This window comes from Suricata suricatta, chromosome 9, assembly GCF_006229205.1.
Source record: "Suricata suricatta isolate VVHF042 chromosome 9, meerkat_22Aug2017_6uvM2_HiC, whole genome shotgun sequence".
Lineage (NCBI taxonomy): Eukaryota > Metazoa > Chordata > Mammalia > Carnivora > Herpestidae > Suricata > Suricata suricatta.
In genome coordinates this window covers 102,617,902-102,637,026 of record NC_043708.1, presented here as the reverse complement: position 1 = coordinate 102,637,026, position 19,125 = coordinate 102,617,902, and positions in this window count along the sequence as shown.

Genomic DNA, 19,125 nt, shown 5'->3' with positions numbered 1-19,125 from the left:
GTAGCATTCAGCAATAGGGGACGTGGACAAAGTACAGATGTGATATGTGTGCACAGCTTCTAGCAATTCTCAGGCCATATTTATTTAAAACCTACCCCCGCCTTTTCCCCTGAGGTTTCTGCCCCCTCACTCTAACTTCACCCAACCCCCAGAGAGTCAATGAAACACCTGATGAGAGCATGGGGCAGACATTGAGCATTTGGTGGGAACTTGAGGATGGATGAAGAATGGTCCTCTCCTCCAGGTGCTCTAGCCTGGTGTGGGGGGCGGGGGGAGGGGCATTGGACAGGTACATTTACATATGACAGAGGAAAGCCCTGGAGTCTCGAGGGTTGAAATAAGTAAGCAGAGAGGACGATTAGGGCAGGACTACATTATGACTTTTGCTTTCCTGGACTCCTTAGTAAATATTTAAAATTCTATTTTATGATTGTGTTGCTATAAAGATGAATATATTGCTATTAAATACTAAAATGTTTGCTTCCACTTAAAAGCTTGTTTTTTCCTCCTGATTTTTAAAATTTTAGTTTTAATTAATTTTTAAATGTTTATTTTTGAGAGTGAGAGAGCATGTGCAGGAGAGGGGAAGAAAGAGAGAGGGACAGAGGATCCGAAGTGGGCTCCGTGCTGACAGGAAAGAGGTCGACGCGGAGCTTGAACTCAGAAACTGTGAAATCATGACCTGAGCCAGTCGGATGCTTAAATGACTGAACCACGAAGATACCCCTTTTTTAATAAAAAAATTCTTTTTTAGGGAGTGCAAGTGGGGGAGAGGGGCAGAGGGAGAGAGAAACAATCTCAAGCAGGCTCCATGCTAAGCCCCATCGTGAGGCTCAATTCCATGACCCTGGGATCATGACCCGAACCCAAATCAAGAGTCAGATGCTCAACCAACTGAGCCACCCAGGCATGCCTCCTTATGATTTTAAAGGAAATGAAAACATTTTTGTAATGTGGACTCTATGCCCTGTGCCTACTCTGCCTCATGGATGAGTCCACCTTGGACTAGTATAACAGGGTGTAGTGTGAGATCTCTGGGTAGCCAGGAATGGAGAGGCAGGAAGGAGACAAAACCTAAAGACACAGTTGTCTTTAGCATCAACTTGACATCTAAGGCAGACCCCAGAGCCAGCCATCTCCAGGAAAGGGCAAGTTTGAGTGCTGGGATTTGGGAGCCCAAGGGGCTCATGCTGCAGACATTTTTTCATGGAGAAAGAAGCGAGTCTCCTTGCTGACAAACCCCCTCTGGGCCGGGAGCTTCACCAGGCCACTGATGGCAGCGGAGACCAGATGATGGTTCATTTGGAGCCCCTCATATCGAAGCCGCAGCTGCCTTGGTCTTGTGGAAGCACACCCATCAACCCTCTGTCACTAATGCCGCTGTCGGCAGGGACAATTTGGGCAGGGGTGACAAGAAGACTTCCCATAGGTTAGGTCACTGCTTGTGGAAAGTGCCAAGGATCCAATGAGCTGTCAGTTTTCCCCACAAAGGGAAGGGGTTTTGCTCTGTGGGCTTTTGGATAAGTGTACCTGTGGATGTGAGAGAAACATGCAATAGGAATGTGATTCACTGTCATTTCTGATTAATTCATTTATTAACACAGATTGCCTACAAGCTCAGAGTGGGTAGGGAGTTTGTGACTTAAAGCGCTCAATTCAGATCTTTTTCTTTAGAATATGGCCCAATGCATCTGAGCCGGATCCTGCTGCTAAGCGCTGGAGATTTTTGTTGGCCTGGAGTCAGCTGCACGCACCCTCCCTGTTGCCATGGTGATTCTTGGGATGTGGGGGGAGCTGGGTTCAGCTCCTCAAACACACACACACACACACACACACACACCCAGGACCATTCCCCTCCTCAAGCCCCCTGCATAGCCTCCACCCATCCCGCTTGACTCCCCTCCTTTCCACCCGGCCCCACCTCATGAGTTTTCCATCTCTTGGCCTTTGTTTGTTTTTGCTTTTGTCACTCTCCCTCCTCTGGATGGGGTTCTGTTTGTTTCCAAACTGTCTGGGGCTGTGTACCAGGGAGACAGTGTCCTCGGCTGCCTCTAGCCCTGATCTGGTTAGAATAAGCCCCTCTCCTTTGCATGATCCTTTGCACAACCTGACATTTGGAACATCCAAAACAAATCATGACATTCTGAAGCAAGATAGAAACCACCATCTCCACCCACTCCTGTTGGCACTCCTGTCCACCTGGAAATGGTTTTAGAAATTTTCCAGTGTTTTCCACATTGTGCAGCCCTGAGAAGGGGAAGCAGCATTTATTGAATACCTCCTGAATACCAGCCACTGGGTTAGGCTGTGCTTGTGCTCAAAATCTTGTGTGCAGGTGATGCTTCCTGTGTCGAGATTGAACTGTAGGCTGTCGGAGGGGGCAAGGCCTGGGCTGTCTGGGCAAACCCAAATATCTAAAATATGGTGGAGACTCAGGAAAAGTCTGTTTAGGGAATAAATGGATGAAATGATCCAAGAAACTTTCCTGCCACAACAGAGGGTAATGATTGAATGTCAGCAAAGGTGATTAAGGCTAGACTTGGAGAAAATAAACACATTGGCAAGGCTGTGTGGATGGGCGAGTTTCAGGGAAGGTTGTGGACATTGGTTGCCTGATTTCAGAGTCCCATTTGCTCTGTACCTTTTGAGAATAGTAGCGGGTAGGCAGGACAAAGCCTTTTTTTTGACTGAAAGGCTCAGAGTTAAAATGCACATAGTTCTGAGAAAGGTTAAACTAATTCGATACCGCTTCATACACACATACAAGTGACTGATGACAAAGTCTTTTCTAAAAAAAACAGGATTTAGAAATGAGTTGAGGGAGTGGTGGTAGAGAGAAAGCAACCAGGAGAGATTTAAAGGCAAGAGGAGACTTGTGGGGGTCAGGAGAGAAAGGGAAGGCGGAAGCCACTGGAGTCAACCCTCTTTCACTGCCCATTTAGCTAAGGGAAGCCCCTGGTGAAAATAGCTTCCAGCCCTCACAGCACTGGTCAGTTCAGTCAAGCTACCCACCAGTGTGGACAGGAAGGGGACAAGGCTAGTCTGAATTCCTGGGAAGTAAGGATTACAGTTTACTTAAAGATGTAGGTTTACTGTTCTTGGGCAAGTGTAGGCTATCCCACATGGGCCCAATAACACATTGCCTGTTAGAGATCTGTAGGGATTTAAAACTAGCACACCAATTATTTATTTTTTAAACTTAAAAAAAGTTTTTAATGTTTTATTTATTTTTGAGAGACAGAGAGAGACAGAGCGTGAGCAGGGGAGAGGAAGACAGAGGATTGGAAGCAGGCTCCAGGCTCTGAGCTGTCAGCACAGAGCCCCATACTGCGCTCGAACTCACGAACCTCGAGATCATGACCTGAGCCAAAGTTAGACACTTAAATGACTGAGCCACCTAGACGCCCCATCAGTTATATTTTTAAAGGGCTTGGGAGTGCTTGAAATGTATTCATCTGCTTAGTTCTCTGACCATTGATTTCCTTTGGAAGACACCTGTTGTTCTTGTGGCCCATGGTCCACTCACCCTCCTGGTACCATGCCCTAGCTTCCTGCTAGAAAACCAACCTCTTTTCCACTTGCATTGGCTCTGGGTAAAGCTGACTGCCTCTTCTACCCACATTCTCTAGGCAAGGAGCAGTGGCACAGGCCTGAGCCAATCAGCAAGCTGCATTTCCCTGGCCTTAGCGATTGGTTCATATACCAACATGTGACCCTCAAGAAGTCTATAAGAAGATTTTTGCAGAGGCTGCTGGGAAGGAGGCACTTGCAACCCACCGCCATTCTGTCAATGTGAGAAGCTGGTCCTGGTGTTGCCGCCTTGAGTCTTGCTGCCATGTGAAGCCTCCCACTAATACCAACACAGTGGAAAACATGGAAAACAGAGCCAAGAGAGGAAGAGAAACGAAGTCCTCATGATGTTGTTTGAGTACTTAGTTTGGTTGTGCCTAAAGCCAGACTTTTCACTGTGTAACCAATAAATTCCTTTTTTATTTAAGAGCTTAAATTGGATCTTGTGGGAGATACAGTGGAGAGGGGTCCTTAACTGATACTCTTGGCCATCCTGGAACTTCATTAATTTTGGTGTAAACCTTTTATTAAATATATAGAAAGATGAATTCCAAACAAATGAGTCAAGATTGATGGATTTTTCCTGACCTCCTTGGACAAGGCACTGAAACTTGTGCAAAATGAGAGATGGGCAAAACACACCAAAACAACAACAACAAACAAACCCCACCATGTTGTGGGGCCTTCTAGAGCCTCAGCATCAAAGTGCCTCCTTGGGTCAACTTGAACTCTCTCCAGAAAGGCTTCCAGTCTACGGAACCCCCAGGCACCCTGAGATCTGGGAGCAGCAATGGGTAGATGTGACCAGGACAGGTGTTATAAACTACACTGCAGGGGCCTGGCCCTCAGGAAGACCAGAGGTGGGGTCTGCACCGATAGAAAGAATGGGAGAGAAAGGCACTACCATTTATCAAGTGCCTCCTGCATGGTGGGCCTATTGAAAGAGTTCTCTCATTTCATTTTCAAAATATCCTTGTGAGATGGATATTGTAATCTTTATTTTATAGAAGAATCAGGCCTAGAGAGGTGACTTGCCCAAGGTGAGACAGCCTGGAAGGGGCAGTGCCAGAGCTGACTCTGGGCAGGTAGCTTAGGGAAGTTGGAGTGGGCAACACCAGGTCTGGGGGATGTAAAATGAGCCCCCTTCCTAGGCTAAGGCCGTTAGCTGCGCTGTGTCTGATAAGCAGGGAAGTCTCCCCTGTTGGCTGCACTGTTAACAAGCTGGGGTCAGCCCCATTCACCTTTCCGCCCCGTCCCAGCAGATCCAGGAGGTGAGCTCAGAGGCACATGGCATGGAATGTGGGGCAGGGAGGGGTGGCCCTCCCCTCCACCTCTGCTGCCTTCTCAGAGCCCGGGCCATCAGCCTGCTCTGATTAAGCTGACTTCTTGGAGTCCTCAAATCCAGGGGTTGCCAGCAGCCAAATCCCCCTGATTGTCTGGGATGTTCCCGACAGCAGAGAATAAACAGTCTCTCCTGTCCGGCCAGCTGTGCTGAGCAGCATTCCTGTCTCTTGGCCCACCCAGCTGGGTGGGGCCACAGCGCTGCGTCCACCTCCAGCAGAGGCCTAGGGAACCTGGTGAGAGGGTGGAAGGGAGAGGAGAGGTCACGGTCTGAGGCCACACAGGACATTGACTCCTGCCTGAGTCCCCATTTTGCCTCACATTGAGGCACAGTTTCAAGCCACTCCTGGCACAAGCTCTGTGGATGTAATAATGACTTTGTGACTTAAGAGGAGGCCCACACCAGGCCACTACCCCGGGGTTGGAGCCCCTCACCCTTACCCAAAGACTGCCTGGGGAATACAGACTCCTGTATCATTCTGGCTACCTCTGGCGGCATCACACCCAAATGGCTCATCTTATAGACTTGGATGCAGCGAGTCAGCAGCAGATGTGGGACTAGACACTGACCTTTCATTGCTACCTACTGCCTTGGGATGCTGTGGATGCTGGGGCTGGAAATGACACAGGGGCTCTGAGTGAGAGGGGCGGCCCATGTTTTTGGAGAGGAGCAGAGGTGTTTTCATCCTACGCCTGTTTTGGAGATCAGGCTTGTGGCCGAGCCATTTCCTGAGGAAGTAAGGCCTCTGGAAAAGCACTGTTCACCAGCCCCTCCTAAATCATGCTTTTGGAAGCAGAGCTGGGGCAGCAGGACCTGAGTGGGGCTCTGTCTCTGTCTAGAGGCCAGCACCCAGCCTGGGCTTGGCAGGCTACGGGCGGTGGCTGGGGACGGGAGGGCAGAGTCCTTGGCAAGGGAGAGCACCCCCAGCACACCCCATCTGTGGAGGGCAGAGTCCTTGGCAAGGGAGAGCACCCCCAGCACACCCCATCTGTGGAGGGCAGAGTCCTTGGCAAGGGGGAGCACCCCCCAGCACACACCATCTGCTTCTCTGCCGAAGGACTCTGGCCTGGGATTGTGGAGGAGGAGAGAATAGCCTTTCTCAGCCAGTCTGCAAAAGGAATTCCTCTAGGAGCTCCCTCTGGCCGCAGACAGAAGCGGGAGGGAGGCAGACAGTGTGGGAGCCCAGGGCAGCCAGGGGGTCTCTGTGGACAGGTGTCTCACTCCCAGTCTGTTTTAGGCCTACAGCTTTGTCTTTGTCAAGCTGTGTTTATCAGTGTGAATTTGTGTGACTGTTCCACTGTTTGCATGTCTGGACAGCTGTATTTCCAGCTGGAGATGGGTTCCTTGGCAGGAAAGCATGTTTGCCAGAGTATCAATGAGTCTGTATTTCTGTGGCAGCTCATGTATGTGTATATCTTCAAGGGAATGTGTGGGCCTCTGCATTATGAGTGAGTCTACATGTGTCTGCAAGTTTCTGTGGGAATGTGCATATAAGCATTTGGGTTATTTTGGTATAAACACGTACCAGGCTTTCGATGTAAGTTTATAAGGTATGTGCATCTCTGGGAGTGTGGGTATATATACGAGTCAATAATGTGCTGGTGAGGGCCTGAAAGTGTATATGCCTGTATATTTATATTTGTGCAGAAGCATTCACTCACCCATTCAATTCATTCATAAAATGATTTTCTCAATTACTAACAAACATCTTGAAAATGCTTGCTCTGTGAGCATTGGGCACTGGGTATTTATGGAGGGATCCAGGGCAGCTCCTAATGTTTGTAAGAACCAGGGCAAGAGTACAAATGAAGCTTAAATTCGTACATCTAAATATTTTAAGTTTTTTTTTTTTTTTGAGAGACAGAGCAGAGGAGGGGCAGAGAGAGAGGGAGAGAGAGAATCCTGGGTAGGCTCTGTGCTGTTAGCGTGGAGCCCCATGTGTGAACCATAAGATCATGACCTGAGCCAAACCAAGAGTCAGATGCTTGACCAACTGAGCCACCCAGGCGCTCCCGTACATCTAAATATTTAAACGTTATAAGTCAAAACAAAAAACTGCTAAATAAAATACTTAATCCCAATAAGTCAGAGGGCTGGGTTTGATTTCGGATTCTCAAATCCTCTGACTTCTGTGCTGGAATTCAGCCACATGGAAGAGGCAGCCCCAGCCTCTTTTTCCCCATCCGAGCTCTGTCTGCTACCTTGAGTGGCCTTGTAAGCATATATTACTCCTAAGATGTGGCCAAACTCCATGAACACTGTCCCCTGGCCCTTTTGGGTTCTGGGGTGCTCACACTACTGGCAAAGTCTGCCCAAATGGTTCTGAGCAGGAAATCATGGGGTCCCATGTACCGGATTTGCAATCCAGGATGGGGGCATGGGCCCCCTGTGGACCCATCCTCTTGCTGCCGGTTATTTCTCACTGTGTGGAGTGGAGTGTGGCCAGAGTAGAGCAAGAGCATGGCCATCTAACAGGTGAGCCCAGGGTAAGGGCCCTTTCTGCCTGCTTCCTCATGGAACTTGCAATCTGGAAGGGAACCGCAGCAAATAGGCCAGAACAATACAATACATGGATATAAGTACCCATGTATGTATCTTTGCCTGTGTGTCCATGTCTCTTCATTTCTGCTGGTGTGGATGTCTATATGTGTCTATGTGTTTCTCTGTTCATTTTTGTCTGCCTTGTCTCCTAGAGGGCAGAGCCCACAGCTTTTCTCCCACCCTTGCCTGGGTTGCCTTAGGACTGTGAGACAGACTGGGGTGGCTGGAGAGGCACTGATCTGAGTTTGAGCCATGATCCTATGCTCCACTTAAGACTCACTCTGTGGGTTGCCTGGGTGGCTCAGTCATTTAGGTGTCTGACTCTCTTTCTCTCTCTCTCTCTTTTTTTTTTTTAAAGTTTATTTCTCTCTTCTGAGAGAGAGAGAGAGAGAGACAGACAGAGAGAGAGAGAGTGTGTGCATATGAGCAGCAGAAGGGCAGAGAGAAAGGGAGAGAGAATCCCAAGCAGGCTCCACACTGTCAGCATAGAGCATGATGCAGGGCTTAGTCTCACGACTGTGAAGTCATAACCTGAGCCAAAATTAAGAGTCAGATGCTCAGCTGACTGAGCCACCCAGGTGACCTTGACTCTTGATCTCAGTTCAGGTCTTGGTTTCAGGGTCATGAGTTCAAGCCCAGCGTTGGGCTCCACACTGGGCATGAAGCCTACTTAAAGAAAAACAAAGAAGCAAACAAACAAAAGACTCCCTTTGTGACCTGGCCTCATTTTCCTTATCTGAAAAATGGAGGGACTGTATTACCATGTCTTTAACTTACAGGTCTTGCTTGGTTTACAGAAGGAGTGTGATTGTTTTCCTAAGTTAAGTACTTTTTAGAAGTCAAATGGAGGAATTTATAATTGTAGAGTCCTTGGGATCAGACAGAACTGGGTTTGAATCCCAGCTCTGCTGTATCCAAGCTGTGTCTCCTTTAGAGTTACTTAATCTCCCTCAGAGCTATGAGCATTGAATAAGATAATGTGTGTAAAGTGTTGAGTACCATGTCAGGTTCACAGTAGATGTTCAATAAATACTAGCTTCCGTCCTCATCAAAGATCTTTTCAGCTTCCCTACTTTATACACTCTGGGTTCACTAGACATGTTGACTAATTGAAATGATTAGAACAAAAAAACCCACCAGAAATGATTAGAACCTCATGTTTAGGGAGTTCTGGCCTAGTTGGTGTAGGGATGGGGGGGAGAGTTGCATGGGAAAATCAGTGCTTTCCAAGAAGCTGCCAGTTCAGATCTGTGTGTGAGCCATTCCCTCTATCCCGTTTTTCAGTGTGGACACTTGACATTTTCTCAGTCTTTGGTAAAGCACCATGCAATGCAGGTTCAGTGCCCTCTTCTGACCTGATTCTGCCCCTGAGCCCCTCCCTGGTGCCATAGGATGCTGAGCTAAGTAGGATCAAGCCACAGGGCAGAGCTGGGTCAGGTAAGGGCTCAGGCTCCCTGACATGTCCGGGCCTGCCTGACCAACCCCAGTAGTGGGCAGATGCGGCTGGGCAGATGGCACCTGTCTCCCATGATTGATACTCTCGGGAGGGTATCGCTCTGCTGCTGGCACAGTAGATCCTGGAGCACCGGGGAGACTGAGGAGCCCTCGATGACCCCTGTACTCTCAAGGCCCCCTGGAATGGCTAAGCTCCAGCAGGATAAGTGACAGTGCCTCTCAGGCAGGGCCGGTGGGGGTGACTGCCTTGGGAATCCCCTGGAGCCTGTGAAAACTGGCGGCTCTTGGGCTCTCCTGAAATATCGCTGACCCGAAGAGAATGAGGGAGAGGGCTAGGGCCTGGCCAAGATTGCTGAGTTCGGAAATGCTTTGAGTATGAGCTCAGGGTGGCTGAGGCCATGAGGGAGGCCATGGAGGAGAGGGTCTGCTCTTGAGGTCATGCCAGCCATCTCTCTGATCTTGTGCACACATGGGTGACTGAGAATTGGTCTGATGATCTCCCAGCTTCAGGGATTACTGGGGAGATGAGAGCAACTTAACCTCTGAAAGGTCCTCAGAGGGTCATTGTGATCTCCCACCACCACCTCTGGGCTGCTCCATTTGGGGCTAGAACTGGGAATTTTCCTCTTGAAAAAAAAATGGAAGCAAGGGAGCAAGCAGTGGATTGAGGCCAAAATAATATGTTTAAGGAAATTTCTGCTTCATGCTGGCTAGGGTAGGGAATGTCTGGTCAAAGAGCTGCTGACAGCCACGGTCCCTGTAAGTAAACTCATTTCCCTCAGCAGCGTGCGAGGAAGGTGATGTCACCAGAGCAAGGCCTCCTGGTCATGGAGTCGGTCGGTGAGCAGGAGTGAGTCTCAGTGATGGCTGGCGGCCTGGATGCTGCTGCCTGGCTATTGTAAGCGGCTGCTTCCCACACAGCAGCTCTGATAGCCTCCTACACATACTCATGCATGATGGGACTCCAGCCACACCCATGACCCATAGCCGGGATGTTCTTCCAGAAACTTGGAATTAACTGTGAAGTCTCTAGCTTCCATGCAAGGTCACTTCCTTAGCCAGAGAGCTGGGCCTCCTCTGGTCTATGAAGAAGGGGCACCTAGGATGGGTTTGGGTGTAAAGAGTGGCTCCCGGAGGTACAGACCCATGCCCTACCCCCATGGGGAGCAGACACTGGCAACGTGTACCACAGCCTGTCTCCTGGGGCCAGGCAGCCAGGTCCAGTGGGGCAGTTTCCATGAGCAGAGGACCCAGGTCAGAGGAGGTTGGGAGGTGGGGCGGGGAGGAGGACACAAAGCCCTCTCTGTGTCTCCTGCACAGGCTCTTTCTGAACACAGTAGTCGCCAGGTGAGGTTTTTATGGGGTTCGAAAGGCCTGCGGCAGAGTTGCTGAGGAGCGGCTGCCAGAGGCTGGGCCAGGCTCTGCAGCCTCCCCGTGTCCGCCCTATTCCATCCCCATCTCACCTCCTGACCAGAGGGAGGGAACAGTGAGACTCCACAGAGACAGCTAGGCCAGAAGCTTCTTGGTGGTAGACCTCAGCTTTTCACTTCTTTGTGTCCTGGAAAATCCTGGACTGACTTCACGGGGGGCTCATCAGTCACACAGACCCACTCCATAGGGCAACCAGCCCACTCGGTGCCTGCCTGACCTGCTCCAGGCTGAGCAAAAACCTCAGACTGATAGGCAGGCTCACAGACGACAAACTGCCTACCTCATTGCCTGACTGGCCAATAGGGCAAACCACTAAGTTAGTCTACTTATTAAAAAATATAGTAGTTGAACACCTCACATGTGCCAGATCTTGCGTTGGGTGCCGAGGATGAGCAGGGAACAAGACAGACAAGATCCCTGCTCCTCGGGAGCTGACAATAAGCAAACAAAACAGTGGCAGAATGTGATGCATATATTATGGATGGGAAGTAAACAAGATTCTGTGTGAGAGAGTTTCCGCAGGCCCTACCCCGAATATAAGTCAGGGAAGACCTCCTTGACACATAATCTGAGACCTAAGGGATGAGAATGAGGAGCCTATGGAAGAGCTCTCCAGATAGAGGGAAAAGCAATGTCAAGGCCTTGAGCTACAGAAAAGTTTGACATAATTTTGGAATAATCAGAAGACCATTGTGACTGAAATATGGTGAATGAGGGGATGGTACCATGTAGACAAGGTTGGGGAGGAAGGCGGGAGCAGACCAGACAGGGCCTTGCAAGTCACAGCAAGGATTTAGGTAGGTGTGAGGGGGAAACACTGAGGGCTTTTTAAAAAAATTTTAATTTTTTTATTTTTGAGAGAGAGCATGAGAGGGGCAGAGAGAGAAAGAGAATCCCAAGAAGGTTCTGCACTGTCAGCACAGAGCCCAGTGTGGGGCTCAATCTCACAAACTGCAAGATCATGACCTGAGCTGAAATCAGGAGTCAAATGCTTAACCAACTGAGCCACCCAGGCACCCCAACCCTGAGGTCTTTAAGCAAAAGTGTGGCACACATTCAAGAAGAAATAGATAACCTGAATAACCCTACAACCAATAAAGAAATTAAATTTACAGTTAAAAATTTTCCCACAAAGAAAAATTCAGGCCTGGATGCCTTCACTGGTGAATTCTACCAAATATTTAAGAAAGAAAAAAAATACCAATTTTATATAAAATCTTGCAGAAAAGTGAAGAGGAATGAATACTTCCCAATTTATTCTATTAAGCCAGCATCACTCTGGTACTAAAATCAGACAAAAACATTCCCAGAAAAGAAAACTACAGACCAAATCCTTTATGAACACAAATGCAAATAAATAAGTAAGTAAATAAATAAATATGCTAGCAAAGTAAATCCAGCAATGCATAAAAGAATATTTCATCAGTAAGTGGGATTTATTGAGAAATGCCAGGTTGAAGAAGTATCTTAAAATCAATTAACATTGGGGCACGTGGTGGCTTAGTCAATTCAGCATCTGACTTGATTTTGATTCAGGTTGTGATCTCATAGTTGGTAAGATTGAGCCCTGCATAGACCTCTACGCTGACATCATGGAGTCTGGGATTCCCTCTTTCCCTCTCTCTCTTCCCCTCCCCCGCAGACACACTGTCTTTCAAAATAAATAAACTCGAAGGAAAGAAGCAGCTGGGAGTCCTTAGGAGCCTGGGATAGTCATCTGGGTAAGAGATGCTGGTGGTTGTGGTGGCTGTGGAAATGGAGGAGAATGGACAGAAACATTTTATGACCTAAACAACAAGACTTGCTATCAGTTGTATATCTGTTGTATATAAGGGAAATGGAGAAATCCAGACTGGCTGCCACATTTCCATCTCAAGCACTGAGTGGTGGAGGATGCTTGGCCAGAAAGATCTGTGGGTGAGGAAGTGGGGAAGGTAGAGAACAAGAGTTCTGTTTTCATCTACCTGTGAAGATTGTTCGGCTCCATGAGAAGGGTCTGGGCGGAGATAAAATGTGGAGAGTTCCAGCAAATGAGTGGTATTTTGATGCCAAGTGAATGAATGAGGTCACAGAGGGAGAGAGAATAGACAAAGAAAGCTCTGAGGACTGAGTCTGGGGCATTCCAACATTTGGAAGTCTCCTGAAGGAGCCAGTAAAACCCAGCAGGAAGGAACAACTAAAGAAGTACCCAACCATATTCACTTGGTACGGCTGCTATGATGAATTTACCACAAACTGTGGCTTCAAACTGGCAGAAAATTATTCTTCCACAGTTTTGGAGGCCAGCAGTTCAAAAACCAGATCCCTGGGCTGAAATCAAGGTGTCAGGAGGGCCACACTCACTCTGGGGGTTCAAGGGGACAATCCATTCCTTGACTCTTCCATCTTCTGGCAGCTGTTGGCATTCTTTGGCTTGTAGCTGTGTATACCGCTCCATCTCTGTCTCCATGGTCACATTACTTCCTCTCCATCTGTCCGTTTCAAATATCTCTTGGCCTCACTCTTATAAGGACATGTGTCATAGGATTTATGATCCACAGATAATCAAGGATAATATCCTAGTTTCAAAATCCTGAGCTTAATTACATTCATAAAGACTTTTTTTTTTTTTTAAATAAAGTAATAGTAGCAGGTCCTGAGGATTAGGATGTGGATATATCTTTTGGAGGCCACCCTTCCATCTGCTATTCCAACTAACTGACAGACTAAAGGAGTGACTAATTAAGAATGCAAAACGGCAGAACTTCCTGTACCTGAGAAGAGGGACTGAGGAAGCCAAGTACAGGGTATAGGAGCCCAGCCTAGAGGTATAGGATGTAGGCCACTGCTGGCTTCCGCATGTGTATGGAAGTCTCGTGGAGAGGGGAGGTATTGCAGACAAGAGTCCCAGCTCCCAGTCCTGACTCAGCATCTGGCAGGGGCCATCTATACGGTAGCCAAAGTGAGCTTTAGGATGCAGATCTGTCCACATCAATCTCCAGTGAGTGACCCCCAACAGCTTCCTGCAGCTTTAAGGCCAAAGACCAATATCCTCACCTAGGCTACAAAGTCCAGGTGCCTGGCCTCAGCCCACCTCTACAGCCCCGTCTCATACCTCTCTCCTCTGCTATCTGCCCTCCAGACACCCTGGCTGCCTCTCAGGTCACCTTTCCTTCTGTTACAGGGTGAATGGCTGTTGTTCTCTCTGCCTGAAAGACCCTTTATCAGCCTGCTTCACAGAGTTAGCATCCACTAATGCTTCAGACCTCAACCCAGATGTCTTTTCCTTGGGGAAGTCTTCCTTGGGTCCATGTCATACAAATGTATGACATAATTTCTCATTGTTCTCTCTGTTCATTTTACATAACACTATCAAAGTTTACAGTTTTATACATATTTATAATACTCTTTATTAGTGTGTATCTCTACCACTAGACTGTAAGTACCATAAAGGTAGGGTTGGTGACTTAGCACTATCCCAAGTGCCTTGTTCAGTGCTTGGCACACATGTCTGCAAAATTTTTGATACTCTTCCACCAAGAGATGGAGCCTAATTGACCTTCCTTTGAATATGAGCTTGTCTAGTAACTTGCATGTAATTAACAGAATGTGACAGAAGCTATGCTGTGTGATATCTAAGGCTAGGCCGTAAAAAGTAATGTGGTTTCCTTCTGGACTGCTCTGTTCAGAACATAGCTTCCATGCTATGAAGTTATTCAGGTCACATAGAGAGGCCACATGTAGGTGTTCAGCCCCACCGAAATCCTAGCCTACTGAACAAGGTTTTGAGATGATTCTAGTCTTAGCCTCCATCAGACTGCAATCACATGAGAGACCCTGAGTGAGAGCTACCTAGTGAGCCCAGTTAGTCCTAGAACCATGAGAGATAAAAATAAATGATTGTGGGGCACCTGGGTGGTTCAGTTGGTTAAGTGTCTGTCTTCAGCTCAGGTCAAATCTCACAGTTTGTGTGTCCCATCCCTGGGTCAGCACAGAGCCTGGAGCCTGCTTCAGACTCCGTGTTTCCCTCTCTCTCTACCCCTCCCCCATTTGAACTTTGTCTCTTTCTCTTTAAACTCAATAAACATTACATAAAAATAAATAAATAAATGAATGTTATTATTACAAAGGCCATTAAGTTTTGGTATGATTTGTTGTGTAGCAGTGGGTAGTTGGAATGGGGTGCAAGAAATATTTACCAAATAAATAAATGTAGAGAGGTCTGGTTGAAGAACTCCACCTGCACTTTAACTCTGGGCAAGTTGTAGCTGACAACTCTCAGTTTCTCTTTCCCCAAGAGGCTCTGGAGATTCTGGAAACCTCAGTTAAAAACTCAAAGGTCTGTACTCCTCCTCCCCACCCAAGAGGAAGACTCATGGAAACTCTTTGCTCAGGGTACAGAACATAGCATTAAAGTTAGCTCTGGGGGCACCTGGGTGGTTCAGTCGGTTAAGCCTTGGACTCTTAATTTTGGCTCAGGTCGAGCCCCGTGTCGGGCTCCTCCCTGACAACGTGGGACCTGCTTGGGATTCTCTCTCTCCCTCTCTCACTGCGCTTCCCCTGCTCATGCTTTCTCTCTCAAAATAAAAATAAACAAACTTTAAAAACAACAAAAAATACTCTTTCTCTTTTTCTCGCTCTGCCCCTCTCCCTGCTTGTGTATGTTCTCTCTCTCAAAAAAAGAAAAAAAAAGAAAAAGAAAAAGAAAAGAAAAAAGAATGATGCTATGAGATGGACAAAAACTATTTTTGCCCCCAGCAGGCTGAAAGTGATCCCACAGGACAGAATGAGACAAGACTGTAGAGAAAAGGCAGTGGTTCACATTTGAGTAAATCTAAACAAATAATATATAAATAGTAGCAACAATGTCTTGTAGGCTTTAAAGAGCAAGATAAAATTCAAATACATAAAACTAATAATATATGAGCAAGGATAGGGGACATTAGAATTAGTTCTAAGGTCTTTGTTTTACTTAAAAATTTTTTTTTTAAATCTGAAGTTTATTTAGTTATTTATTTTAAGTAAACTCTCCACCCAACATGGGGTTCAAACTCATGATGCGCAAGAGTTGCATGCTCTTTTGGCTGAGCCAACCCAGTGCCCTGGTCCTTGTTTTATTTAAGAGCAAATTAAAGATGTTGATTAACTTTAGGCTCAGACAAATAAAATATGCATGTTAAAATTTCTAGTGTAACCACTAACCCTAGCAAAAACGGTATACTTTACAAACTAGTAAATAGAAAAATGGAATAAGAACAAACAAGATAGCAAGAAAGAATAGGAAAGAAAACATAGAAAATAAAAAAATAATAGGTTAGGAATGCACACATGCATACCTATAAATAAATACATAAATGCGTGTGTGTATGTATCAGTGTTTTAATAAATGTAAATGTACTTTAGGCTTCAATTAAAAGAAAAATATTGCCAAACTAGGCCAGGTAATGAATCCAGTTATAAGCTATTCAAAAGAGGCATATTTAAAACATAAGAACACAGAAAGTTTGAAAGTAAAAGGATGGAAAAAAATCTTTCAAATAGTAACCAAAGGAAGCTGATACATCTATATTAATCTTAGTCAAAGTAGACTTTAAGACAAAAAGGATTATGAGAAACAAAAGAGTCACTTCATATGATAAAAGGTTCAATTAACCGAAAAGAATAATCTTAAATTTATACACATCTTGGGGCACCTGGCTGGCTCAGTGAATAGAGTATGTGACTCTTGATCTCAGTATTATGAGTTTGAGCCCCATGTCAGGTGTAGAGATTACTTAAATAAATAAATAAACTTAAATATACATATATGTAGATATAGATATATACCTAATAATTTCAAAATGTATAAGGCAAAAGGAAAAAAGCAAGGAAAGCAAAATAAAAATGGACAAATCCAGAACACTGTGGGAAATGTTAAGTTCTCTCAGTAATTGACAGATCAAGTCAGCAGTTAGTAAGGATTAGGAAATGTAGGTCCATAGATGAGAAATGACACACTTTCCTTCATCCTTCCACAGTCATTGAATGCCTGCCACATCCCCCATCCCACACTTACATGCTTTGTCATTAATCCCTAGAGACAAAAAATGCTTTTACTTGTATTAGGTAGGCAATTTAGTTCCATTTCATAAATTAGGAAGCTGAGGCTCAGAGAGGTTAAATACTTTGGTAATTAAATAGTTCGGGTAAGATACTCTTAATCAGAAATTTTAAATGTCAAACCCCACCCCAGCATAGCCTTCCTACTGGTGGATAAACTTAATCCCTCCACACTTCCTCCTTGGCTTCTTTAACTTCCTGGAGACCTCTGGTCCCAGTCTTTGTGTCCCCTCCCTTCACGCTTCCTTCTTCCCCACCCTGGATCCCTGGAGGGTGATTTGAATCTCTGAATCTCCTCTTTCTAAAACCACCCAAGAACCTACTAATTACCAAGTCCACGATCTATTTTTCAGACTTTTTTACAATTTGGACTCCCCCATTTATTCCTAAGGCCTCAATATAAATGGAGCTGCATGAATAAAAATGAAACAATAAGCACCCAAATTCTACCTGTTCTTTGCATCCACCTGCTAAGGTGAGGTGGATAAAGAACCTCTGGAGCCCTTGAAAAATCCATCCATGTATTTCTGAGAGTCTTCAGGCTTCAGCTCCGATGGGCTCATGATCAGCCTGTTCCAGTAGGGCGCCCCCTATCTTTCCCTGACTTGATTGAGGCAAAGAGCACTTGAGGGACCAAAGCTGTGAGGAATACCACTGTGGAGGATGGAATGCTTCTCTCTGCTTCAAGAGAGTTCTCCAAGCAGAACTGCTTGCTTCTTGAAATCCTTACTCCACGAAAGGGACATATATGCAAAATGATCTCCAAAGGCCAAAGGAGCCATAAGTTTGACAAGAAACAATTTATTAAAGGAACATATGGACAGAAGCGTGTCTTGGGCAACTGAAAGATGAGTAAATGTCCACAATTCTGTCTCCCATAAGACCTGGGAGGTTTATAGCCTAGAGGCTGGGGAGTACATGCTCTGGGATGACCAGGAGGAGAATGTTTGAAAATAGGTGTCTGTCATAGTCACATCTCCAGAGCACATGTAGGACCTTATGCCCCAAGGTTGTACTTAAGGGTGTGGATAAACAAAAAGAAAAAATATGTTTGTGAGGTTGTGGTCAAGAAGGCTTCAGGTCACGGAGTGGCCATCATGGTGGATTTATCCAAGATGGTGTCAGTCGGGTTCACACACTACATTTTTTCATTATGCTATCTCCCTCCACAGGACTCAGATATGAATGCAGACCCAGAAGTGGACTCAGATTCTTCACCCTCCCACACTCCCCTGCTTCCCCCAAGCTCTAAGGTGTTTCCCCTGGGCCAAGTTCATAATACCAGAGTTCTTACCTCAGTGAAGTAGGCCCTGCTACTTGGCTCCCCAGTGGCCATTCCCCCTTCTGACCTTGTTCACATATTCACTGTCCTCTGAGAACTACTTTAGGGAAATAAGTTCAGGGCCTGGCTTTGTAAGGAGGGTTACCACTAGTTTACTGTCATCGAAGCATTCCCAGGGTCCCTTGCTAATGAAACTTGTTTCAAGCATGGACTTCTTTTTAAAAATTTAAAAAATTTTTTATTTTAGAGAAAGGGAGAGTGAGAGGAAGAGAGAGAGAGAGAGAGAGAGAGAGAGAGAGAGAGAGAGAGGAGAGAGAGAATCTCAAGCTGATTCTACACCCAGTGAGAGCCTAATGTGGGGCTCAATCCTACAACCCTGAGATCAGGACCTTGCCCAAAATCAAGAGTTTGATGTTTAACTGACTGAGCCACACAGGCGCCCCACAAGCATGGACTTCTTACTAAATTTTGTCTCATTTCCATGAGGCTGAAGAACTGAAACTCAAGTTCATGAAGTTCATGTCTTCAAGGTAAAAACTGATTTCATTACTTTGATTCATTGCCCTCTGAATTCTAGCTCTTGTCTCTTTCTGGCCTGAGGATTGCCTACTTTACTGCCAGCTCATAAGTGTATTTAATAAGATTTTTTTCAGAAAGAAAAGAGGAAATTTTTTCCCCCTTTATCTAGAACTTAGTGTTGTTTTTAGAAGGTTTAGTTAGGGTACGTAGGCCACTATACAATCAGAAGTGTTCCCTATTTCCTAGTCTATAACATGATATGGTTGTACTCGATCAGTATATCCTGACTTTTTTGGAATATGAACTATACATGCCCAAATCCAATCAAATTCCCTTTACCAGCCTTGTGCCCCCAACTCTTCATTGAGCGTTGCCCTTGGTAACTGGAGACTTCTTTCCCCTTAGGAGAGCAGAAAGTGCCTGGCGGTTTATGACCCACACACAGCTGCAGGGCAGGGGGCCCATGGCCAATGACCCACTGCCATGAGAGTACAGAAATCTAGCTACTTTGTCTTGAGTAGAAACCTGAAGGTGCAATTAATGCCCCTGAGTTCCCCAAGGATCAGGCTGAGTTTGGGGTTTCCCACAAAATTACACTCCTCCCTGGCTTCTTCCCCTCCCCCTACTATCCTCCTTCCCCTTCTGCCTTACTGGCTCCTCCGGGAACATTTCTTTACTAAATCACTTACACGTGAATCTTCACTTCAGGATTTGCTTCTGGGAGAATCTGACCTATGGTGTGGATTCCCTTGAAAATCCGATAAAAGTCATGGACCTTGTCCCCAGAAAAATACACTTACACACATTCAAAATGTTCTATATACCTTTTTGCTCCCATGGATTCAAGATTAAGAACTACAGACAAAAATGATCTCTGAGGTGCCTCTAGAGCTAACTTTGCCGCCCT